This window comes from Sturnus vulgaris, chromosome 6, assembly GCF_052056855.1.
Source record: "Sturnus vulgaris isolate bStuVul1 chromosome 6, bStuVul1.hap1, whole genome shotgun sequence".
NCBI classification, from domain to species: domain Eukaryota; kingdom Metazoa; phylum Chordata; class Aves; order Passeriformes; family Sturnidae; genus Sturnus; species Sturnus vulgaris.
Window position 1 is genome coordinate 31,503,083 of NC_142248.1, and position 26,159 is coordinate 31,529,241.

General features: G+C 40.8%; 1 protein-coding gene across 10 annotated transcripts in view; it reads right to left on the reverse strand.

The window, feature by feature from the left end:
• The window catches only part of FOXN3 (forkhead box N3), a 206,380-nt gene that overhangs the window by 75,863 nt on the left and 104,358 nt on the right, over positions 1 to 26,159 (reverse strand). The window lies entirely within an intron of this gene.

A 26,159-nucleotide genomic window follows, 5' to 3' on the forward strand; every position in this document is an offset into this window, starting at 1 on the left:
AAGCGGGTGGAAAAGGGTTAAAGAAAGCAGTGGGAAAAGCATATATATTTGAATAGACAAAATGTCTCCACTAGAGAAACAAAGCCATAGTGATTTATCTTCTTTTCCAATTTGAAAAAAGGCCCAGGGCTCTCATAAAAATCTCCATCTGATTCAGCACAAACGGACATGAACTGAGAAAATTAACTGTGTCTTGCCAGGGAAGGAAGCTAAAGAATTAAAGCATGTAAATAATGTACTGCAGCGACCGTCAAGCCTTTCAAACAACAAACTTTTGTGTTTGCAGGCCTTTTTGCAGTTTACCTATGTCTGATCTGCATTGGGTAAATTTTTTTCTGTTCCCAAACTTTTGTATGTGACATCTCAGAGGGTATTAATTATTAAAACATATTTCAAGTTGACAAATGACAGAATTGAACTATCTCTCACTTTAAAGTATTCAAAAGCTGGTTCCTTTCAGTTCCAGATTAAGAAACCATTTGAAGAAATTCATTCTTCTAAAGACCATCAATAAAAACCCCAAACATTTGGTCCATCTCAGGCATTTTTTTCAAACAAGTTGTTTCTTCAGTGTAGACTGTAAGCTACAAGAAAAGAATGGCTGATTCTCCTACAGAAGCAAGAGCATATTCTGCATTTAGGCAAAATAAAAATGCCAAATCTGGGCCTACGATTTTCTTTTGTAATCAATACCTGATATAAAATTAACATTTATGCCATTAGCATTATTGATGGAACAGTTTTCCCCCAAATTTACCACCTAAACACACTAACTAAAGTAGTATCTCTTGAAAGAAAAGCAGTAAGTAGTTTGAACTCTTATCTCACTATGAAGAAACTTGGGGCCTAACACATTTTTGCTTTAGACATGTTTGAACTGGCCTACCTCTGAGAAGCAGATGAGCACAGGGCACTTCTGGGGGTGGGTGGAAGATGGACCTTGATCAACTATAGTAAGCTGAGATGTCAAGCAAACATCTTGAAAGAACAATTCATACAGTTTATGAATTAAACAAAACATGAAGTATTAACAGTTACCTGCCAAGGACCATTGTTTTGATTTTCAGAAAATACTATTGTTTGAAGCATACATTCAGCCAACAGGATATCCAGGCTGCAACAGTGTTTGCAGCAAATGCCTAAAACAGGATCCAGGGTACAAGTTCAGAGGCATCCATCCAGTGCACAATTCACCACTCTCCAAAGCACAGCCATTGGCACTGTGGCATCTGTGCACCACCACAGGGAGCAAATGAAGTATTCACAGCCTGCTGAACCCGGATCTGAGAGAACTGATGGAGGATGGTGTTTAACTCCTGAGGAATTGGGAGCCACCTCTGATCAAAGCCCACCATTCCCATGGATGTGCTAGCAATTTTTAATGGCAAGTGGAACTTGATTTCCACTCAAGGCAAGCAATAAACTGTTCTTTCTCTGAAGACACAACCAGCAGGAAACTTTGTTGTGCCACTGGGCCCCAAGCATGGGAAGCTTCTTGACTGCTGGGATTTTTCTGAGGAAAGGCTTTTCCATAGGAAAATGTTGCTTTGCTGAAATCTAAAACATTCTACAGGAATGTGGTGATTTGAATACTGTTTCTGCTGGAAACCAGGCCAATATGAAGACTGTCCAGCCAGTGAGGGCTCATGGCAGCTGGCCAGCCCAACCAGGAGCTCCCAGGGCATACAGAAGCAATAATGTGTGTGAGCCCCCCAATTAATTATTTCTATCAAAACACATGGCAGACATTTGTAAAAATCTTCAAAAGGTGCATAGGCTTTAAGAAACTTAAAAAAGGAAACATAAATCCTTTGTCTTCTGGAATTCCCATTAGAGCAAGGAGACTGCAGTCTTAAAGCCAAGCACTAAAAAAAGCCAGAGAAAGAATTCTCTTGCACAGTTGCAGTATTTCACAACTATGCCAAAAGCTCTCACAGGCCTCTTTGTCAGAGAGGCTTGATTAATAGATTTTAAAAACTCAAACAACTAAAAATTCAAACCAAATTCAATTGTGTGGGACTACACAATTAAGGGATTACGAAAACACAGAAGCCAGGCAATAAATACACACCAATGACTGTTACTGAATGTTACCAAATGGTTAACTGAATGTTACCAAATATGTCTACAGAGTGATGGTAAAACAGGAAGACACAGAAAGAGGGGAAAGCAAACACAGAAGCCAACACCAGCCTCTGAACACACATTTCAAAGGCCTTTAAAGCTAACACTTAATAGCGCAATGAAGGACAGCTCAGTGGAGAGGAAGGGAAACTGCTCCACACACACACACACCTTAGCCCACCAAGGCCAAGAGGAGGTGGAATTAGCTGCTGGGGCATGGCTGATGCCAAAGTACATCCTGGCTTTCAGGAAAGCCAGGACTACAGGGCAGGACAGCTTGGTAAAGGGACAGAAATATATGAACGGCGTCAGCTGTAAGCTAACAAGCTGCTGCACACAAAATACCCAACACGGTCTGCAGTAAGCAAACAGCTGCTAGACCACAGACAGGAAGCAAGGAAACAGAGGATGTCCTCTCAAGCCCTTGCCAGTGGCAAAAATGATGGGAACACGAAAAGATGATTGAATAAGTGCCTTTACATCCAGCTTGACCCAATACACTGCAACCACCCGCCTTTGCCCTGAGGGCAATACCAGCCCTGAGGACAGCTACACAATTGAAAATTTCTGGAAACAGAAGCTGCCACTGCCAGGTGAAGGGAAAGAAGGCATTGCTGTACCAAGTACAGCTGGAAGTATTCCATTACTAACCATCCACAGTGCAAAGTGCTTCTCTGTCAAGTCTCACCAACACCTCTGACAAAGACTGAACTGAAGGAAATGTCAAGAACACCAAATCTAGAAGCAATAAATTTGTTGAAGAGTAACCAATTAAGCATCTTGCAGGCATAGAATCCCACCTCCAAAAGTTTCTGAGAAGCAGCTAAATCACAGTTAGTCTTATGTTCAAGTTGCTGATAAAATAGTTGTAGATGCCTTATCTGGATGGAGCCCATTAGACTCTGTATCTAGAGGCAGCAGGGAATGATGCTCTTGACAAACACATTCAGCTCCCGATGCCAGCAGGGTGCTGACTGCTACTTTAAGGTATATAAATGGTTGTCTAACTGAGATGGAAGACTTCGGTTTTTACCATTACTGGAGAAGTATATTTAGGATGCTGCTGTAACTGAGGAAAAAAGGTTAAGTATGTTTTTGTGGGAATTCAGCATTCCTTGATGCTGGAAGATGAATAGTACTTCCTTACAGCAATCACCCTGTCTAAGGCATGGGAAATGTTTCCAACTACAGTGGTGAACAGCCTTCTTGGCTCCTGGGCTGAACAAATATGGTTTGCAGAGTAGCTGTTGAATGGCACAGGAGGATGTCACTTGGTCCAAACCACACTGCCACAAGCTTGCAGAGTGAACACAAGACAGACAGCAGCTCCTTCTGATTGGTGACTCTTCTAAGACTTGTCAGCCCTTCACCGCTTGCACCAGAGACCTCGTATCTTTCCATTATCAGTTTCAATTTTAATGCCATTAGTGCATGGGGGCTAACAACACCACTGCACTGCAAAGAGTGTCTAATTCTCTCCATCTGGGTATATAACCATAGTTGTTTTAATGAATTGATCACTGTCATTATACCTTTTGAGCAATACAGAAGTATTCATATACTGCTGGACCTGTAATACTTGTGTTTTGCTAATGAGGAAAAGAAAAAGTCTAATTCTTACCAGCAGCTTGCTGGCAGTTAATATCACAACTAGCCATCACCCAGCAACAAAATAAGCAAGCTTCCTTTCCAAGAAAAGCAAAAAGCCCTCTACTAACCTGAGCCAATGACAATACATTAAAAAAAAATCTTGGAGGCTGGTGATAAGGTATTTCCTGACTTCAATGAAAACTGATTAATACTTTAGAGATTTTAAATATACAAACCCATTACTCCATCTTCTCGAATTTTCCATAACTGACAAAACATTACTGTTAAAGAGATTTATGAATTCACAATACAGATTTTTAATTTATGACTGCTAATATAATATTCTGGCAATGCTTCTCTTTTCTCTGCAATTCCCTCTTTTACTGTCTCCCGGTATCTCTCACTTACTGCAACATGTGAGATCAAGACTTTAAGCTCCTAGATGGAGTCTTTCCTGCTTTCTCTAGGGTGTCTAACACATTTTCAAGTAAACAATAAAATTCTGATCCCTTGTGAACTCTAAACGAGTTTTCTATATGACACAACTGCCAGAGGAATTACATCTAAATTTCATTAAAGACTAAACAGAAGTTGCTCACGAAATCCACTCATGAACAAAATATAATTTAAGACTTTTTGAAGGACGAAGTGAAAAGTTGGCCAAATCTTTACATTCTCCAAATAGCCAAAGCCTACAGTCTTCACTTAAGTAATCAAGCTAAAACGGGGGGGGGGGGGGGCGAATTTAAAAAAAGTTAAAATAAAACTTCTCATATTTCCAGAATCAGGGATAAAAATGGTAATTCCTACTTTCAAGAAAAACGTGGTCATGGTGTCCTTTGGAGCTCATCAACGACTCTGCTGTGGTGCTCAAAAGGCCCCTCTCACTGCTGGTGTGATACATGAAGCCTTCTTCTCCCCTGTGTGAGACTCTCTAGCCTTGGGCCAGGACGTTGGTCTTTTCTGAGAGTTGAATATTATATATTTACGGACAACACAGGATTTGCTTAAATAAATGAAAAGATGCTTCAAGACAGATGGCTATTTCAGGTACACCAGCCTCATAGTGCAAAATGAAAATCTTTCATTAACCTGTGTTTAATATTTTAAGATGTATTTTGTGAACACAAGATAATTCTAGGCTGAATACTGAAACAGGGGAAAGTCTAGATATATTTGAAAATTCATGGTGAGGCAACTGTCCCATGTTACTTCTAATTAAAAAAGATTTGTCTCCATTGGGAATTGGGAGAGGCTTCCTATCAGCCTCCAGTTCTAATTCTGCCTCTTAACACTGAAATCACACACTGACTTCAGGCAAGTAATTTCATCCATTCTATTCTGTCGGAGTTTTATTTTTCTTCTTTTGTACTAAAAACAGGCTTACTGACACAGACTGTATATCTCAGGAAGGAATAAAGAATTCTTAAATAACAACACAATAGGTGAGGGAATAGTCTTTTGAAGTGCATGTAGTTAAGGAGTGACCAACACAGCTCACTTCTAGAGCACAGTTACTTGTTCCCACTTCCCTTATTTTGAAGTAAGGAAAAATACAAGGTTACTTCACTTGTTTAAGTGCTGTGTTTCTCCTTATTTCACAACTGCTATTAAATGGTTCCTAGACTATCACTGGACAAATAACTGGTAGTTGTCAGGCAGGGAAAACTTTGGAGTTACCTAAAAACTTGCTCCTGGCTCCTGTGCTACAGCGCATGCCTGTGACAGCTCAAGCCGGAACCACAAGTCATCTGGCCCTGAAGCCCAGATGAATAGAATATTCTTTGCAGACAGCCACTGGCCTCTGAGACTACAGACGACTGTGGCCTCTTTTGGGCTACAGCAGCATCAAATGCTGACCTGGCCAACAGGGAGAAGTTTGATACTCTTTCATTCTATGAAATTAGAAATGGAGCACTTCAGTTCTCTGCTTCCATTTGCTGCAAAACAAATGGGAAAAAGAGGTTCATTTCTCGTTTGGTTTCACTTGCTTACAACTGTACTGGAAGAAAAAAAAAATCTTCAATCTCAGGTTCTGGAAAACAAATGAGTCCTAGACACTGCCTATACCTAAGGCCCACCTTCATTTCAAACTTAATGTAAAGAGTCTGCTCGGATAGTTAATGCTACAGCACAGACAACGTTATAGAGAACATCCACACTGACCACCTGAACAACTGAACTACAGTGAAACTGCAGAGCTATTAACCAGGCACAACACAATAATGTTCTTCTAAAAGGATTCTCCCAAATCAAAACCGATTAATTTTTTTTAAAGCCCAAGGTCACACAACTGACTTCTGTTATTCTAGTCCCGAATTCTCCATTTATTATCTTGCAGAATTTCAAACAGCTTTGCTGATAGACCTGCCTGGATTTCAGAAATATTTCCTACATGAGGCTCCCACTCACATCTCTAACCATGGCTTAATCATGGCCTTGAGAGTGACTGGACTTGAGAGTGATGATAGGCACAGCTCTGCTGGAGTGGCTCATCACCCATTCCTGGGAACACACCACTTGTCCGTTTTAAAGACACCCATATACCTTGAACATGCACAAAGTTATAAACATGCATATGCTAAAGGGCAAATCTGATCTCAAATAAAACAGAAATAGATGGGAAAAAGGGAGGTGAGGCCTTTAAGTTATGTGTGTGTATGTGTGTGCACTCTGCCAACTGCTTCATGTTGCTTGCTGAAATTCTTGTTTATATAGAATGGTGTGATTCCCTATTCCACCAATTTAAGAACTACGGGAACTTAAAACTAAGCATGACCTGCAGGCTGCTGCCAATACGAACTCCCCCTTCACCACTTGCTCAAAGCCAAGGCGCTTACCAGCTGAAATTTTCCATACTTGGTCTTTCTCATTAATCTTGAATGAATGTGGTTCAGATGATTCAGAACTAATCTGGCTTCTGGAATTACAGCAGCAGAGGACAAACGAATGTTTAACCTCTCCCCTGGAACATTTAACCTCCCCCAGATGCCAAGGGTACTTTTCCCTGGGAAGCTTAATGTGCTTATAGGATCTGCAACACTGCTGCAGAGGAGTTTGCCGAGATTTGTACTCACTGGGCCGTACACAGAAGTGTTTGATGCATATGTCAGAAAGTTATGTAAAAGCAGAAAATACAATGATGATGATGATGACGACAACAACAGCATCAAAACAGAAGTATTCACATATTTGAAAAGCCCCAATTACGTATTTCATTATCTCAATTCTACCTTTTCCTGTGTCTACTACTTAAGTCCAACATTAATGGTAACACCTTTATCCCCCCAGAAGACCTGAGCTGGAGGACAATACTGCACAGCATGCAAGGTGCTCAAAAGATAAATGACAGGTAGTTTGTGGATGCTATCCCCAACACAAAACTTTAATGCACAAAAACCGTGTTATCCTTAGGGACACGTTTTTAGAAATAAACTGCTGAGGCATAAAAAATTTAGTATCACAATGTGCCAGTTTTCACTCATTCATATTCCCAAGATTATTCTTCTTGAAGAACTGAGAGTGGTATTTTAGGGATGGGGAGAGACGTCCCAATACACACACACAAAAACCCTACAGCATCCAACAACGTGCGGTTTCACCTGGGGATCTGGGTCTACAGGCAAAAAGAGAACATAGCATCATTTTTTGCATTCAGAAACATTTGTTCAGAAGCATTGCAGAGATACCACCTATATCAACTCTCCCACTCATAGAGCTATAAAGAAATCATTTTCATTCAGAGAAAGGAAAACGTACACAGAGCAAACAGGGTACCTCCAAAAACACCCAGTAAACAGTGGCAGAGCAAGACCAGCCCCCAGACACTCCTCTCAGCCCTGGGCCTCTGCTGACAACCCACCACCCACACTGCTGTTGCCAGGGCTCCTCATCACTGACTGACATTAGCTCCACCTACAGTAGCTCAGCTTTTCTCCTAAAGGTATCCCAAGTGTTTCAGGTTGGTTGCAGAGAAAACCAAAGCCAAATTCTAATATGCCTTCCACTTTACAATAAATTTAAAGCAAATGGCACAAGTTTGACCAAATTCTACCCTATCAGCTCAGTCCAGTCAGAAGATGAAAATTTTCCACTTATTCTTGAGAACTCTTCAATTCAACAAGGCATCAAATTCAAGGGGCAGAGCAGATGAAGACCTCACAGATATTTACACTGCAGAAGTCCTTTCCCTGTCTACAGCCTCTGCCAAAATGAAGAACCCCACTGAACTGGGAAATGTGTGTGATCTGGACTTCCCTAGTTTCTGAAACAAGAGAGCTCCTAGCTAATTTTACAGGAGCAATAACCACAGCACCGAGCTTCCAGTATCTTCTACTTAAAATTTTCAAAGCAGAACTAGGAAATAAAGAATTTCATACATTCTGCACACCTAACTGTACAAATACTCAGAGGATTTAATTTTTTCTTTTCATTTAACAGAAAAATAAACCTCCTATTGGTAATGGGAAATAAAATTCAGTGTGCATCTTTATCCTTAATCCTTACCTCTATCAACAGCTATTCAGCCTGTTGAGAATACTAACACTGTACTTAATAATATTCTAATAATTCTCTCAAGTTACAATATTATCTACATGAATGAAGGAACTCAGTGAGGAAAAGAAAAGCTGACCTTCACAGAATTTATAGTGAGAAGTCTCTCTTCTACCTTTAGGCCAGTGATTTCGCATATGACTGATTAAGCTGTGTCGCTAAAATGGAGACTATTTTTCCCAAAATTGTCTTTAAAGATTGTCATTTCAACAAATCTCAGCTTCCCTCGTGGAATCCATGATGTGATCTGTTTCCCTCTGCTGCTTCTCCTCAGCTGTTTGGACAGAATTTGGACGAACTCAGTAAGACAAGGCTTTAACACTGCTTTTCACTTGGAGATTTGCAGTAGAAAGCAGATTGTAGGACTAAAGGATATATGAAGGTGGCGAAGTTTTATAATTGCTTTTGCAATGAGATGCTTGTTTCTACATCTCTGTTTCATCCACTGCGACTCCATGTGGTGAAGGCTGAAAAAAGTCATTATGAATGTGAAAAAAACAAATCATAAAAAGTCACAAAAATCAGAGTTTCTTTTTTCTGTATAGTGCATCTTTACAGCAGTTTGTTAGCAACCTTGTGCCAAAACACATAGAGGGAGAGTAGAGTCTAGGCCATCTACTCTCTTTTGTTAAAGCCCAAGAAAGTTACAGAATAAATCCAAATATGGCAATTCAGCACTGCTCAGTGCCCCTCCCTGAACAGCTCTGGTTTAGCAGCTAGTTGAGGAGACCACAAGTTCTCAACAAACCAAGACATTCTGGGAGATCCATCAGCCAGTGGGTAATCCCAAAACCAGAGGTATTTCACTAATGAAGAGCACAGTCTTTGGAGGCACCAAAAAGAGATACTTAGGATGGGTATGGTTACCTATCAGATACTGTGTAATTCTCCTTTTGGTTGAATTGCTATCTGCCATGCAGTTTCAAAATGCTCTTATTAATGTTAACTAGCAAAAATATGTTCAAAAATGCATATGCACTCTCCTGCGTAATTAATCCCTGTAGTAAAGCTGATCCTTGGATCACCTCAAGTATAGAAACTCAGTGAGCTAGATTACAGGAAACAATTACTTATGGTACACTGGTGTTTAGAAAGAGACAGTGACACCCTGACATCCCCAGACAGCATTTGAGCCCTCTAAAGCTGCAAATCACAGTAAGTATCAAACTATGCTTTTCAAACATCAGATGATGCAAGCTTGTTCATTCTAGTGAAATGATACTAAGCAGTCATAAAATGAATGGGACACAATCTTTTAAACATTCAAGAGGCAAAAATTTATAAAGTATCCGTTTACTACAATCAATTAAGAAGAAATATTTTCTTCATGTGTGAATTGTAAATTCTGACACATCAGGGAAGGAAGAAATGGGATTATTACTTTGCTAAACCACTCCAGTTAATTTTCATGTTGGTGGTTTCATTGACAGTTAAGTTTTTTCTGCAATATCATGTGCAGAACACCATTGAATTTTCCAGCCAACACACAATCGGCTAATAGTAAATACGCATGAAATGGAAAGCAGCAAGCTCAGGCATTTGCAGGACTGAACCATCCAGATAGCTGCCTCTGCTAGATGTGGCCAATACACCTGCAGTTCTCAGTTCAAGTGGAACATGCTCAAGTAACACTCCTTTTTAGAAATCCCTGCATCTAAATTTCAGATCACAGAGAAACATGACTAAAAGCAAAGCAGTCTTGGATACCTTCAGCAGAAATTAGTCATCTCATTCCATTCTTAACCCTTTTGAAATAATTTTTTTGTCCTAGTCCTAAGAGGACTTGACACACTGTTGTCATTACCAATCCTTGTTTATAAACCATCTCTTCCTCCACATTAGCTCCTCTGCTTGCTATGTTTTAGGGTTTTATTCTTGTCTTGCTTCTATTTCAGAAATTTTATGGCTCATTTGTACAGCCCTTAGCATCTCAGCATGGGATAACTTCACAACTGAAGTCTTATTAAAGCTATTTACACAATTCCTATAGATAGGACAAGGGCCTGTGTTTCTTCATCAACCTGTGTGGAAACTCAGCTGACGGGTTTACCTCTCAGTCTCTCCCTCTTTCTTTAGAGGGACTCTAGACTAGGTTGTGAAGGCTAGAAAGCAGCAAGTGATATTCTCTAGAGTATGCGAGAGAAGTATAATGGAATAAAAAAAAATGGACAAAAATTTAGCATTTAACAAGGGCTCTGGATGGGAACTAAGATACTTGGTTATAAACAAGCCCAAAGATGACAATTCAGCTCAAAGAAAGATATGCAGAATGCACTATTTTAATGGCTTTGTCTGGAGATAAAGGGAAGGTTATTTTTCTTTGAAAGGAAAGGTTATTCTCTGTGTGTTCCCCATACAACCCAGTCTTGCCCATTAATCAGGCTACAGTAGCCTGAGTGGCAAGATGATGTTTGCTAACCTCCCAGTGCCACACTGGAAAACGGCTTTAAGCATTGAACTTCGAGGTCTTTTCAAACCTTAATGATTCTATAACTTGCCTATGGAAGTAGTTTTAACAATTGCTTATATGAAATGCAGAAGGGAAATCAAGAGAAACTTCCCAGAACTTGTAGGCCCAGTGAACTGAAAGCAAAGGTTTCAAGCTTGCCTTAGGCTTGAAAATACGGTGTTTTGCATAGGTGTTTTGCACTAAGAAGTTCCACTGAAAAAGTAAAGAAAGAAAAAAGCAGGTAATACATAACAATTGTGTGATCCCTACACAACTATTGACTCTAAGCCACCCCAATATAAACAGCTTCTTTGGAACAGCAGAAGTGTCACTATTTCACACAGTCTTGCATTAACAGACTGCATCAAACCATTTCCTATTAAGTTCACAACATCTGTAATTCTTCTTGGTAATTCCCCCTTTTGTAATTCTCCTTCTGAGGGAGAGGAAGAGGGAAGATCTCTCTTTCTGCTGTCTCCAAGCAAGCTTCAGTCTTCAGTCCCAGCCCATTATGGTGTTACATGACTGCATACTGTGGCCTCTTCAACAGGGCAGCAAGGCTTAGTGCCTGCTTCCCTCTCCAAAGATGTTCACCACTATGGCATTGACCGGAGATGGTGCTTTTAATTGAAGTAGAAATTGCCTGATCTGCATCTTTGAGTAGGCCAACAAACAAAAACTGGCACTGAAATTCATCTGTAGGATGGGTCCTGAAAGAGTAACTCCAGTGCCAGTTTCATAGTAACCACCAGGGAAAAAAGTTTCCCCAAAGGAAAAGAGGGAATTCAATCTGCCTCCTTTTCTTGGCTTCCCTTTTAAAGAATACAAATAAACTTCCTGAAAAACAACAGGCCTTTTGATGAGGTAATAGCTTTCCTCCATGTTTTTGTTTGTTTGTTGAAAACACTTGGATTTCACAGGAAGCAGTAACAAACGCAACCAGGGATCAACTTCGTTAAAGAACCTTAAAAATCAACAGGACACACATCTCTTGCTTCAGCCACTAAACTGGATTGTCTCACTGGCTCGAGCAAAACTGCTGAATTATTTCCCTAACAAAAGAAAGGCGCTTTTAGGTCCTATAATCTCATTTCAAATCCTTTTACCCACTCCCTTCTCTTTTTGGCCTTGAAATTGCAATCCTCTTTCAGAACTAATCTCGGGACTAATTGGTGCCAGCACTCCAGTTTCTCTCGCCATTTTGTCCCCTCCCTACCACATTGTTCAGGTGCCGAAAAGGACAGCGGCCAGGGTTCAGTGCCCCTGTAATGAGTCTGTTCCTACAGAGTAACTGTTAATAATTAGCAGGAAGCATTTTGTCTTTAAATTGCACAGCATGAGCAGCTCAATTTCACAGAGCCAGAGCATTGCTTCACTGTTGCTCACGAAGCTCCCCAAGTCTGTGGCTGATGTGCAGGCTGCAGAGCAGCGTGCAGGGTTGCCAAGCCCGGGCCAAGCCTCCCAGCTGGGCACACAGGGTGGCACAGGCAGTGCCAGCCTCTCCAGAGCTCCCTATGGCAGGAAGGAGGGAAACGAGGAGCACCCTGCACACACCACCCACAGCAGCTGCCATGGAATGCAGCAACGTGATGGGATGGAGTTGGTGGGGTGAAAGGACAGTCTGTGTTTAAGAAATATTCCAGAATACAACTCCCTGAAGAATAACAAGCAAAGAAGAGATTTAAGAAAGCCTGCTACTTTTCAGCTCATGACTGTATTTGCAGGTAGTGCCAAAAAGGAAAATTTACTTCTCTTACCAAGGGAATAACAGTGTTGACCGTTTTCCATTTTCTGACATTTTCTCAGACTTGGAAGCAAAATTAGTTTTTCTGTATTTGGAAACTTCAATCTAGGAAGTGCATTAAAACAAAACCATAAAAAAGCTGTTTCCAATGGATGTTCATTTCCAGCAAACCTAAGGCTAACCTTGAGTTTTGACTCAGGCAAAACAAGCCAAAAGCTTCAGTTTTCAAAGCTTCAGAAGTTTTCTTTGGTTTTCACATCACCAAGTGTACACATTAAGTTTTGACACTTTGATATTGTATAGTGCCTTCAACTGTCCTGAAGCTGAAGGGCAAGACAAGAAACTCCATCTGAGATACACACTGCTTCCTTCCATCATGCCCCCCAGCACTGCTCTGGAGTTTAACCACAACTGGGACTAAATCCACACTCCTGTGCACTACTGACTTTAGACATCTATGAGGAGGTATGTTATGAAGAACAGATTAGCATCAAAAAAGGAAAGTGACAGAACTACACAACTTGCTTCACTCTCCTGAAAGATCAACACTTCTTATGGAGCATCAGTGAGAGACAAGCTGTCAGATGTTGAGACTCCTGCAGAAGTCAACACACAAGACACTCATGTCTCATTAGATTTAGGCAATCTACCATTACTGCAAAGCGACAACACCAAAGATCTGTGTGTAGAAAGGAATGCTCAGCCAGAATCTCACTACCACCGGAAAAAAAAAGCAGTCTGTCACTGCAAGAACCTTCTGGAATGGTGTGGATATGTAACTGTTACACAGTAAGAACACATCATTTATCTCCTGTCACAGAAAGTGATAGCAAGTATGAACACAGAGCTAAAATTACTGATGATTTTTCTTTGTTTGCACCATAGCTTGAGGTCAAAGTGGTGTCTCAGTGGCTCAGTTAAGATGAGTAAAAAGTTAAGAGTAATAAGTAAATTCTGCACATTACCATCCTAGATTCTCCCACCACACTAAAGCCATCCACAATACAACACCTTGTTGAGGAATTCATATTATAGATCAGCTGGAATAAAGGCATTCAAATTTTCCATTTCTTGAAAATGCAGTTTGCAAACGTGCTCAAGATCCATCACTTATTGCTGTTTTGCCTTCGTGTCACAAATTTCAGACTAAGGGCTCTCCTCAGGTCATCCAATTCAGCTTACTGCCAGCAGAAAACTCTTTCTTACAGTCAATTTTCTAGAATTTTATTGAGTCTGCTTTTCAGCACTCTACCAGATGGATTTCAGACAATTTCCTTTAAGGGACTAATTCAGTCTAGTAAGTTCATTATTTGCACCTGGTCAATGACCAAGGAAAGATAAACCAGGGTCTGTGTACTTGTCTCCTTCTCATATGCTATTAAAATGGGAAATTTTCCATCCTAGTGTCAAAATCTGTTCACAGCAGCAATACAACAGCAGCAGAGAGACATTCCCATAAAAATGAAGCAATTATGTCTACAGAGAGATATTAATTTGTTTACAGCATCACAGCAACCTCCCTTTTCTACACTGCAGTTTGAAACCTTGTGGTCAGAAGATAGCAAGTGAAGACCAGTTCCTGTTGCCAGACCCCTCTCCTCAGGTCAGAGTCCCTGGGTAGTGTTTGTCTGCTTCAATGCAGTCCAAATGCCTGTGCCAGCCCTGGCTGCTTCACTGCTACTGCATTAGAACACCAGGCTGAAGGATGCAGCAGAATGCCGAGCTGTGCCTTGCAAATGACCCTTTTTCACCAAGCTTGTGAATACCAAGGAATCATGAATCTGAGGTAAAGCATTTTTCCCCCTGCTTTACCTGGCACTGGAAGACTTTTCTACAGCATTTTAGTGACTTGAAAAAACAAATTTGCAAGTCAGGAAAGCTTTAAGGCAGGTTTGTAGCACACACCCACCAGATTATAATGGGGTCAACACTAAGCACAATGATGCCTCCATGCTCTTCTGGAGAGAATCTGCTTTGGGAGCCAAGCATAGCATAAATTTCCTAGCACGGCACTGTGCCATCTCAGTAAGATTATGGCTCAATGATGGGTTTTCCCTGGTAGGAATGCCTTAAGAAAGCCCTCGTCCTTGACAAGCCCCAATACCTTAAGAAACCCCCACAACAAATCACCAGGATCACACTTACAACACAGCTACACAAGCATCTTCACCAGCAAAACTAAGGACAGTTTGCTATTCTACAAGCGCAGCATCTTAAAATGACTTTGCAAAGAAAAAAACAAAACACACCAAAAATCCCAACAAATCTCCAAATCAAAGCTGAAAAGCAACCCTCTACTGAACAACCAGGTGATACTGCTCCAAAGCTCTTCAAAGCTCAACACAAACCAAACTCCTACAGCTCTTGTTCCATGTAATTACAAAATACAGAACTCATCAATACAAACCGTTCCATTTTCAAAGCAGAGTTTTGATAGTGATATCCCCAGGGTGACAGAAGAAGACCAGCTCTAACACTTCCAGGGGAATTTCCAGTTTCTTTTCCCCCCCCAAATATGACCAAGTCTACATCTACATATGAAGGAAAAAGCAGCAAAATGTACTTAATAATAAAAATATCTACATCACTTTAACAATATTGCTGACTGTGGCTCTTAAACTGTCATGGAATAAATGTGTTTGTATAAAGCTTTCCTTTTACATTATATTATACTTGCAAGTTGCAAAATAAAAGCTGTCTCCTCCAGAAGCTTTATTTGTTATTAATTCCCTTAAGTTTAGAAAATTATTTCATTCTAATTAATTGTTTTATTTATTTTTTTAATCTCATGAGAAAAATGGTCTTCTTCATCTTTCATATGCAGAATAGCTAAAGAGAGAACAATTTTTTATATAGAGAAGGAACTCCAATTAATAGAGATCTTAAATACTTGGGGAGCTGTTGTGAATTTTGTCATTGATCAGACAGCAGCCTGAAAAAAAGTGCCTTTTCAGGAAAGTTACATAATTAAAAGTAACCCAATTCCTTTTTGTTTGTATTTTTTTCTCCATCTGCTTATCCAGATTAAACATAAAAATTAATGAAAACCAAATGATGTCAAATTTGCTAAATTTACATTTCTCTTTCATATACTTTTACTGGAACCTGCATCCTGCACTGCCATCAGTTATGAATTCCCAATGCTCCATGGACATTTGAAAGCGCTGTTACATTTTTAATAACACAACCTTCAGTATCTGCATTACTATGCAATTCATTTTCCAAATTCCATGCATTGTCTTAAAAAACACCACCCTCCCCCATCATCACACTAGACTAAACCACAGAACTTCTAAACACTGAAGCCTAAGTGTCAAAAGGAGAGTCTGTTCTGAGCATCTTAGTTTTTCAAACTAACCTTAGGAAGTTCTCCAGTGAGCCTGTAAACACTGTTTGAACAGAATTTCTTTTGGAAGGATATATAATGGAATTGTGATAAAAATAGTTACAGGAAAAAAAGAGCAGTGAGAGGCGTAGAGCTCTGCAATATTTATATCACCCAGGCAGACAACACAGAGAACCCATCAGTGAGGTTAAAAACTGCAGCACAGAGAACAACTGACAACAGCAGTCAGGTATAAGGGGCCATAAGGAACAAATGCAAAACCACACCAGCTGCATAAAAATGGACACTGACTACTATCTTTAAAAGTGGCAGAATAATAAACTGAAGTTATTCTACTTTTACAAATAAAGTCCATGTAGTCCTGATTCTAATACCAAAAATATGTCATAAAAGCTAATGAAAGGAAAGTTGAACAAGTGCACATATGCTGCAGCAAGCCAAGAAATACATTTACAATTGTATTAGCAAGACCCACTGCCTGTGCTATCTTGGATGCTTTAAGAGCAGAGCAATAAAAAATTACCATACATAACTGCACCGTTCGTATGAGTGAGTACTGGCAATTAACTGGAGGGGATTGCCAACAAAGCAGCAATGAGTCAGGATGAAAAGAAACATCTTTTAAAAGCTCAGATCCACACTCTCATCTGAGCTGGCCAACCTCTTCAGTCATTTGCCTTTCACAAAGGAATAAAGGATCTTAACGCATGGAAGTGGAAACTATGCTCCCTTGTACAGATATACAGGTGTATGTGACAATCCCCAAATAGAGAGAGCTGGGCTGCAGCCCTCCCATGCTCCTCTTCTGGCATCCCCAAGTTATTCATCAACAAAATGAATTTCCCTAACATGTTTGCCTGTCAAACTGCTTGCACAAACCCAGACTAGTTTCAGACTAGTTGTCTCAAGCAATTTTCCTATCACTGTTCTCTAAGTATTTGCTCTTTTGTAATGAAAATAGGTCACCTTCCCTAAAACAGTACATTTTGTTTCTAAGTGCAAGAGAGAATAGCTTCCCTGGCAGCCAGGCTGTATTCTGACATAAAAAGTACACTGCAGTATACACACATATCCGTGCACTGAAACCCCCAGAGATGTGCACATTTATTAATAAAACCATATGCATTCATAGGGAAAAAAAGCCTCAGACACAAACAAAATGAGGAATCTTATCAAAAGTAGAACAACGTGAAAACTGGATGAAACCCACAGCCTGTTAAGTCCATGATTTCTATGACCTAATGCTAAAGATGAATTTTTCACAGAAAGTGGAAGAGCAACATAACATAGCACAGTAAATTTGTGCTTGTTTCTTCTACAGCACTTGTGAATTTGAACTACTGGAGAGATTGATTCAAACCTAAAAATCCCACAAGGACTAGAATCTTCTTCCAGATTTCCAGATACACTTGTATTAGCTGTAGATGTAGTAATTAAACAAAATTCTACCTTTTGTGGGATTACCACTTAATCATTAGCCTCAACATTCTCCTGTGGTAACCACTAAGGTTCAATGGAGTACTTTACAGCCTGGAGAAGCCTCCCATCCCTATTTCTTAAACCAGTAGCAAAAAAAAAAACAAACCCAAAACCCCCAAACAAACAAACAAACAACAAAAAAAACACCCCAAAACAAAAACAAAAAACAAAACAAAACAAAAAAACCCCCCAACAACGACCAAAAAAAACCAACCCACCAAACACCAAAACAAAAAAAAAAAAAAAAAACAAACAAAAAACCCAAACAAACCAAAGGGGAAAATGCTGCACTTTACAAACAGGTTCACAATTCAGAAACAGCACAATTTCCACCAATGAATACTACACGTATTAAGACTGGTCTCAGAGACACCTGGAATGGAAAGAAAGCCCAATGGAAAGAGTTTCTTGAAATCTATCAAAAACATGGGCCCTGAACACTCACTTATTTTTTGCAGTACCAAAACTGCCTGACAGAAAAAAAAAAAAATTTCCAAAATAAAGCCAAAACATCTGTGAAAAAATACACTACAAATAATCAAATATAACCTCCATTTTCAGCAGAGCTGTACTGAAAAAGAACAAGAAGTGCAAGTGCTGAGCACTTCTGGTTTTTAATGGGAAAGGGGAACAACCATTTTATCAAGCCACTGTAGCACTGGACACACTGGACAGGCAAAGAGACATACTCCTCACCCTCTGTTCTTTTACTCCAGGATAAACAGGTGGTGAGCAAAACAGTCTGTTCCCAGCCACAGAGAACTTTGAGGAGAATTGAAATTTCTCTACTAAGGACCCTCCAACGCTTCCAAAACCCAGTTTTTATGTAAGTACTTTATTCTGATAAAACAAGCAGCTTGATTTTTCCAAGTCAAAATTCAAAACCCAAGTGCAAAGAAGTTTTTGCATTAAGAAGGACTCTATGCTTTTTGTTCCAAAAGTTTAAAAAAAAGATGTTTTCATACCATTTAAGCCCTTTCTGTTTTATTCACCTGAACCCTGGGGGTTCCATCAAAATAGGAGGAATATCACTTTTACTTAGGATCATACAGAGGGCAGATGCACACACACTGAAAACTGTATACAACAGGAATCCAGGTGTCATAGTGATAGTTATAAAAGTGAGGAAAAACACGGTCAGTAATCACAACATGCATGAGACAACTCCAGCCTTGAGCTGAGGCTTTCTGACATCAGAAGTTAAGTCATAGCTGATGATGACAAAAATCACGAATCAAGCATTGAAATACTAAGAAAGAAATTACGCCAAAATGTACTTTCTTTAATAAACCTGCCTTCTCCAGAAAGGGTACCAAACGATACAGAGATACCACACCACCACCATACAGTACCCTATATATACACACAGGCATACAAATACAGCACACATCCCAGAAAAAGTGAATTGGTCAGTAAAGATACAAACAACTCACCCACTAAAACTTGTTTTGAGCTTTTCATCTGAAAACGCATAGATACTGAAGAAATAGGACATCCGTGCTTTAAAAAAAATATTTCACAGAAATACTGATTAATACTTTGAGAAATACTGGGTCTAATATACAGGCAGGGATTATGGATACACCCAACACAGGTATTATATGAACCTGCACTTTCTTTTAACTGTATGTCTAAGATGACTGGAAACATTATTGGAGCAAGCCTGGCTTAGTGCATGGATGACCCTTATAAATGGGAGATGAGGGAATCACAGGAGTTCAGGACAAGGACAAGCTGGTCTGCGAGGTCCAAATGTGAATCTACCTTCCCCTGAAGTTAAAAGTCTTCCCAGCTGGCCCAGAGCCCAGGCTGATGGTCCACCATGTAGCTCAGTTTTGTACCTCTGCTGGCTAACACAAGTCCTGATGGGCCACCTCGATCACCTGGATGCCACCTTGTTAGCATTCCCCACAGTCATACTGCAAGCAGCAAGGAAATGTGTCCCACTTATGCTCTGCTTCCTACTAACATCATGCAGAGAAGAGGAAATGCTTCTCACTGGCCATGCTCACCTCCAAGGACATTTCTCTATGGACAACCAGGATTTTCAGTACATCTGTTACCTTCTGCTATGACCTGGGGAGATGATGGGTCACCTGCAATCAGTTCCTACAGCTCTTGGACTCAAGTGGACTATCCCAAGTCTGCCAAGGCCTTTGAACCTGTGTGCAAAACTGGTATTATCAAAGAAAGATTACATACGGAACAAATTGGTTACACAAATACTGGGAGTTTTGCATAAACTACAACAACTGATTCACATCTTAAACATGTTCTCTATTCTCTAAAATATATTAAAATGCTAGGTGAAATGATGAACGGTCCACATAGGCTTTTGTTTAAGACAGAGCTGCAGTCTTGGGAATACTCAACGCCCGTTAAGTTTGAGTTTAAACAAATGTTAAATAAACAATAAAGAGTTAAATTGTAGAATGCCTTAAAATCACAACCATTACAAGTAAAGCCATCTCCTACCTACTGTTTGAAAGATTCAAGTTATCTTAATATTTTTTCCTAATAGTTTATTGCTGTTAGCATAACATTAGAAACTGTTCTATGAACGACAGTCTTACAACAGAACTAGAAATAACATAACCTTCCCTATCAATTTTTTTTTATACAAGCACCAAAGGAAAGAAAAGTCCAAAAACTAATAGAGAAGTGAAGAAAGACTAAAAGAAAAAACAAGAGCATGATTAAAACTAAATTAAAAAAAATTTAACTTGAGTTACGGAAATATAAAAAAAACTTCTTAATCCAACAGCAGCAAGATGTGACACACTGTGATTCTATCTGTGGCTTCCCAATTTGTTTTCAAATTCAGAAGCCAGATGATTTCCATGGCTGTAATATTATATTATTAACAAACACGATGCTCATGTCGACCACTGCTCATTGCAAAAACACTCCTTCCAGAGTCTGAACTTTCAACTATTAAAACTTCAGTGAACTGTTACTGAACACTGCACAGGCCTCCCCATCCCCACCACTGCTGCAGCTGGCACAGTGACACAATGGCTGTTCATGGCACGAAGGTGACAGATCCACTCACACTGCCCAGGGACCAAAGGCGAGGTGTCCCACACGCCCTCCCCTTTTTGCTGTACCACACAGCTCATGCACTGTGCAACCCTGCCCTACCTGCACCAGCACACACTCTGGGGACAGCAAGGAAGAGGGATGAGGAGCTGCAGAAAAACAGTCTCAGAAGCACAGCACTCACGTGCTTCAAGCTTCTGCAGTCAGCAACTCACAGCTCTGTCAATGAGGCACTCTAAAAATTTTCATATGGAAACACCCAGGCCTACAAAGGGTTTTACAAACAAAGTAACAAAAATTTCAAAACACTTCCCTACACTTTCTTTTTCCCATGAACTTAGTGGAAATATCTACAGTACCATTCCAAGTTATCTTTGGAATAAGGCTATATTTATCTACAGAAGGCACAAAGGAGGGGAAAAAGAGCCTAAGAAGCCAAGTAACTGGAAAGACTGTTCAACAAATGGAACTATGAAAAATAACAACAAAGCAAGGAGCTTGTGTCTGCCTGGCACCTAAAGAAAGATGACACACTAAGGACCCTGCTTTAGCGAAAGTCTACACATATACAAACAAAACAAAGACTCAACCAAGCCTTCATGTATTTGGCAAATGGAAAATATGACATTTCTTCTTTTTGGGGGTAAGAATGAGAAAGAATTAAAAGCATTTCAGCTGAGAAGACTCAGAAGCATGTCTCTAACTTTGAGAGGAATGAAGATGTGATTAGAGAGTTATTAGTACTTCTACCAGCCGTTCCTGCATGAAACTATTATGTTAGAGATATCAGATTCAGACTTTCTGATCTTTTTCTGTCCAGGATCTGTGGCCACCTTCCCAAATTTATCTTTTTATCTTTCCTCCCTACACATCCTTCATACTGTAAGTTGTAAAAAAGAAAAAAGCCTTTTAAAAGGTAAGAAGACTGAAGAGTTGATCTGTTTTGTTTCCTGAAACAATGTTCAGTGAGATCACAGAACATAACTCTAATGGTTAGAGAACTGATAAGAATATATATGTTAGAAAACAAGTCCTCAAGTCCTGGATTGGCAAATCCTCAAATACTTATGCACTTAACAGTGCATTCACTCAAGCGTTTATACCTGACACAAAACTAGACCAATATTATCTAACTTGCCAGAAAGTACAGATGCTCTTAAATTAAGGCATGTGATGGTGGCAGAGGATACGCTTTAAAAGAACTTGCATTCTCTGTGATCTCACAAACTACAACAATGAAAACAACAAAACAAGAATTCCCCAGACTCCACCTTAACACCACAACAAGAGAAGAAAACTCATTCTGACTCTGCATAGGAAGTAAAATAGCAGATCGTTCTTGATAAAGTGGTTATAACATGCACTGAAATTAGTATCAGACCACCTATGATCAGCTTCATTTCCTATCAAAAGCAGAAACAGTAACACAATTAAATCCATGTTTCCAGACTGCAAAGGACAACCAAATCATGTCGTTTCTATATTCTTTCTCGTAGTGAGACATTCTGCAAAGTCTTTTAGTGAATGGGAAAAGTGCTTTATCAGCTTCCCCAAATGGCCACAGATAATTTCTGATCTCAACTTATAAAGTGTACAGATAGGAAGAGTGCTTATAATTTGTCTAATGCGACGACCTACAACTTTGATGCAGGTTTAGCTTCAATAAACAAGTGTGAAAGGTGGAAACTGTGATAGTAAAATCAAAACCCTCAAATATTTGAAGGGGTTTCCTCAGCAGCTGATCCGTAACGGCCACCCTCTTGGGAACACGTGTCCATTTCACATTCCTGCAACAGCTTCCCAGTCCCCCATCCTAAGGGGGCTGTATGCAAACTGCATCCCCACAGCACGTGGCAGTGAGGACACTGCTGGAGGTGCTGCTGCAGTGCACAAGGACCTGGGGTGTGGGTCCTCCCCAACAGGCACTGCCTGAGAGTTCCCACTGCAGGGCTGCACTGCACATGAGAGGGCTCCTACTGGTGAGATGGAAGCAGAAAGCCAGGACTGGGTGGTAAGACTGTGCACTTCCAGTTTTAGACAAATGCAAATGTAAGCGTGCCCAGGCCACCTCTCCTGCTATTTACCACAGGGCTCACAGTGATGGCCATCACTTTCTCACAGTGATCTATGAAACTTGGATTTTCAGGAACAAATCTTTAGACACCATGTTTCACAAATCTTTCTCTGTGTCTCTATAAATGAATTTCAGAAGTTAGACAAGGGTTCATAACCATTAAGTCCCTTATTCTAATCTCAACCTTGTGATAAAGAATATTTTTATCAGAAAGATGTATCAAAAGACAAATTTTCAAATAATTTTATTACTCTGTGAAAATAACAATTTCTGTTATTTTAGATTACATTTCCTGATAGTTTTCAGCAGTACAAAGAGAAAGAAATGCAATTGAGAAATAGCTCCATGTAATATACACAGGTAAAAAATCCATTTCAAGGCCTCCTCCAAGCACTACTAGAAGAGAAAGATCCCACCTACACTTCAATTAGTTAGAAAACTGGAAATAAAACATATAGATAAAGTATGAGGGCACTGACTTGTACAGTTACTTAACCAAGTGTGTGTCTATAAATATATTTCAAAGTTGCTATTGCCAAAATAGTTGTAAAATTTAAGAAGAAACACCTTAGCCTAACATACCTATTCTTCCACACCAAGGAAAGCTTTTCCTTTGTAATGATGTGTATCAGTGTTAGTTCACTCTTGAAATTAATCATAAATGACATGCTTCATGACATGTACTTCAATTAGAAGAACCAGATAAAAACCCAAGGGGTTTTGCTTGTTTGTTGTGAGTATTGTTTTTTAAGAACACACATTCAAGTCAATTAAAACTAAATAACTCACCTTGTGATATTCTACTTCTTCTCTTCTTACAGCTTGCAGATAACTTTTGCCCTGAACTGAAGCAGCAATTCAGACAACTGCAGTCTGAAGTTCCTTCTTATGTACAAACACAGCAAGGTGCCTTTTCCCCCAAAATGCCTTCTATACATGGAACCCACTGTAGTCCAAATATCGTGGCTTGAGTCATTTTTATCTCAAATGATACTGGTATAACACTGACTCAGCCATCCAAATGTGTGGTTCTCATCATGAAACTCCTTCAGAAAAGGTCCATCCCTGTTACATTTATGCAGGATGTTCTACTGAAGCGTCTGAAACTGAATTATGTGATGCAATTAACAATTTTGGAAAAGGAGAATTTGTGTATTCAGTGATCATCTGGCTTGGGATATTTTTACAACGCATTCTTCCACTCTGTGCTCAATTCAACCCTAAGCTGCTTATGCAGATACTAAACACAGGACTCATTTATGCATCTTTATTATTTTAAAATATCTGACAAAGACAAGGAACAGGTCAATTTGCCCCTGTGGAATTTCACCAACAGACCCTTATAATCCTTGTTCCTAGAGACAGGAATGATACTAGCAAATAATATGGTTCAAGGTATATTTAATTAATATCAAGTGACATAGCTTCTCTTAGTTGTGAACTTCCATTGCATAAGATGAACAGACAGCAAAATGTCTGCCACCCAAGGATTTTTTCTAGATGTACTGTCTTCACCATAAGAAAAATTCCCCTTGGAATTTGTTACTATGACGATGTATTGCTCTGGAGATCTGACTATGGTGGAGTGGATTTACATTTTCTACCCTTACTGAAGTCTTTGTACACATGAGAAAGCAATCACTTACACATGGGATTACTGTTTTTTTCCAAATGCACAGGGAATGTTCAACTCGTTGAGAATATATTGGAAATATATTCAGAAAATTACCATGTAACTGCCAATCCAGAATTAATTCAAAAGTCACTGATAGCTTAGACCAGCTTCATGTTGATGTTTCACCAGTCATTAGTAGCAGAATGAATAAATATTTTCGAATACTATGGGGATATTGAGTTTTATTTAACAGTGGAAATGCTAAAAGATAGCCAGCTAAGAGTAACAGTGAGACCAAAATTTCTTCATATAAAACATGGACTCTGCTGTATTTGCAAGGCATTTGCTCCTTCAACCACCCAAGGTCTTTATTTTATGATGCAGTCATTAAAGGAAGACTCCAAAGCACTTAGCAGCACAAGCAGTGTAGCAGCAGCTCGGACATCCCATAGGTTCCAAGGATAAAAAGTTCTCCTTTCAGTTTTGGGACTTGCTTGTTGGAGTTTCACTAGACCCCTCCTTCTCCCTTGTTCAACTACACAGGACAGTGGTGAAAGCAGGTAGTGACTGAAACCAATTTCTTAAATCCCATACTGTCTGGCACCTGCCAGTACTCCTCTCTTCTGCCACTGGAGAAGGTTCTGGACACACCCCATTGGAAGAGGGAATCGCAACCACTGCCCAAGGCCTGCGACTCTGCAGGCATCCTCTGCCACACACAGCAAGCACAGAGCAGCAGCGGGCACACGGCAGTGCAGGATGAGGACAATGCAGCAGTGGGCACACGGCTGTGCAGGATGAGGACAATGCAGCAGTGGGCACACGGCTGTGCAGGATGAGCACGGAGCATCAGCGGGCACACGGCAGTGCAGGATGAGGACAACGCAGCAGTGGGCACACGGCTGTGCAGGATGAGGACAATGCAGCAGTGGGCACACGGCTGTGCAGGATGAGGACAATGCAGCAGTGGGCACACGGCTGTGCAGGATGAGGACAGGGGAGCAGTGGGCACACGGCTGTGCAGGATGAGCACAGGGGAGCAGTGGGCACACGGCTGTGCAGGATGAGCACAGGGGAGCAGTGGGCACACGGCTGTGCAGGATGAGCACGGAGCAGCAGTGGCACATTGTTGTGCAGGACGCAGGGCAGCTACTGCACTGTACGCTGCCTGACACCCAGACAGGGGGTCCCTAAGGATTCATCCCTGCAAGGACTGCCCACTGCAATGCTGCTGCATTACTTCCTTCAGCCTAGCCTAGAAGAGCTGCCCATGTCGTTGCTCCTGCTGGCAACACATGCCACCAAACTGCACAGCAGTTCTGGCAAACCCAGCCCATTGAGTCAACAGTCACTTCAGCCATGAAGAAACAGGAGATCCTCTGGCTTTCAACTGCATGTGTATGCTGGATTTTTTTGTTTGTGGGGATTAGCAGGGATCAAAATCCCTCCATTTCTACATCAGATGTGCATTACACTTCTACTCAATATGAGAATTTATCAATAAATCTGTATGAGCATTATGAAAATACTCTTTAAAAAGGCAGCAGTAACAATAAAGCAAGGGCCAGGAAACATGCTTTGTTCAAACACACAAATTACAGTTTTAATCCATTATCTGTCCTTCTGCACTGCACAGCAGTGGGGGGTACTTCCACAGCTGGTACGAGGGACACACCACGGAATACCAGGACAGAGGGCTACACCACCTCGGGACCCTGCAGCCTCATCACCGCCTGGTTTCCAGAAGAAAATCCAGAGGGCCATGGGAATCCCCGGCCACCGGAGCGATCCCCCGACACAACAGCGGGCCCAAGGTCCCATTCCCATTCCCAGCGCCGTGCCGGGCCCGCCGTTACCGCGGCAACGGCGCGGCCGAGCCCCGCGGCCCCGTGACGCGGCAGCGCCGGCCCGGCCCGGCCCGCGCGTTGCCGGGGAGACGCCCCGTCGCCACGGCGACCATCACGCTGCCCTTCCTGGCCGCCAGCCCCAACGCTAACGCGGAAAAATAACAAAAACCTCAGCCGCCACGAGAGCCGTCAGCGTCACCGCTCAGTCCCGGCGCTGCTGCGGCTGGCTCATCACACCTTCCCCATCCTGAGGGGCCGGGCCAGCACGGGACACGAACCGCATTCCTCATTAGCATCG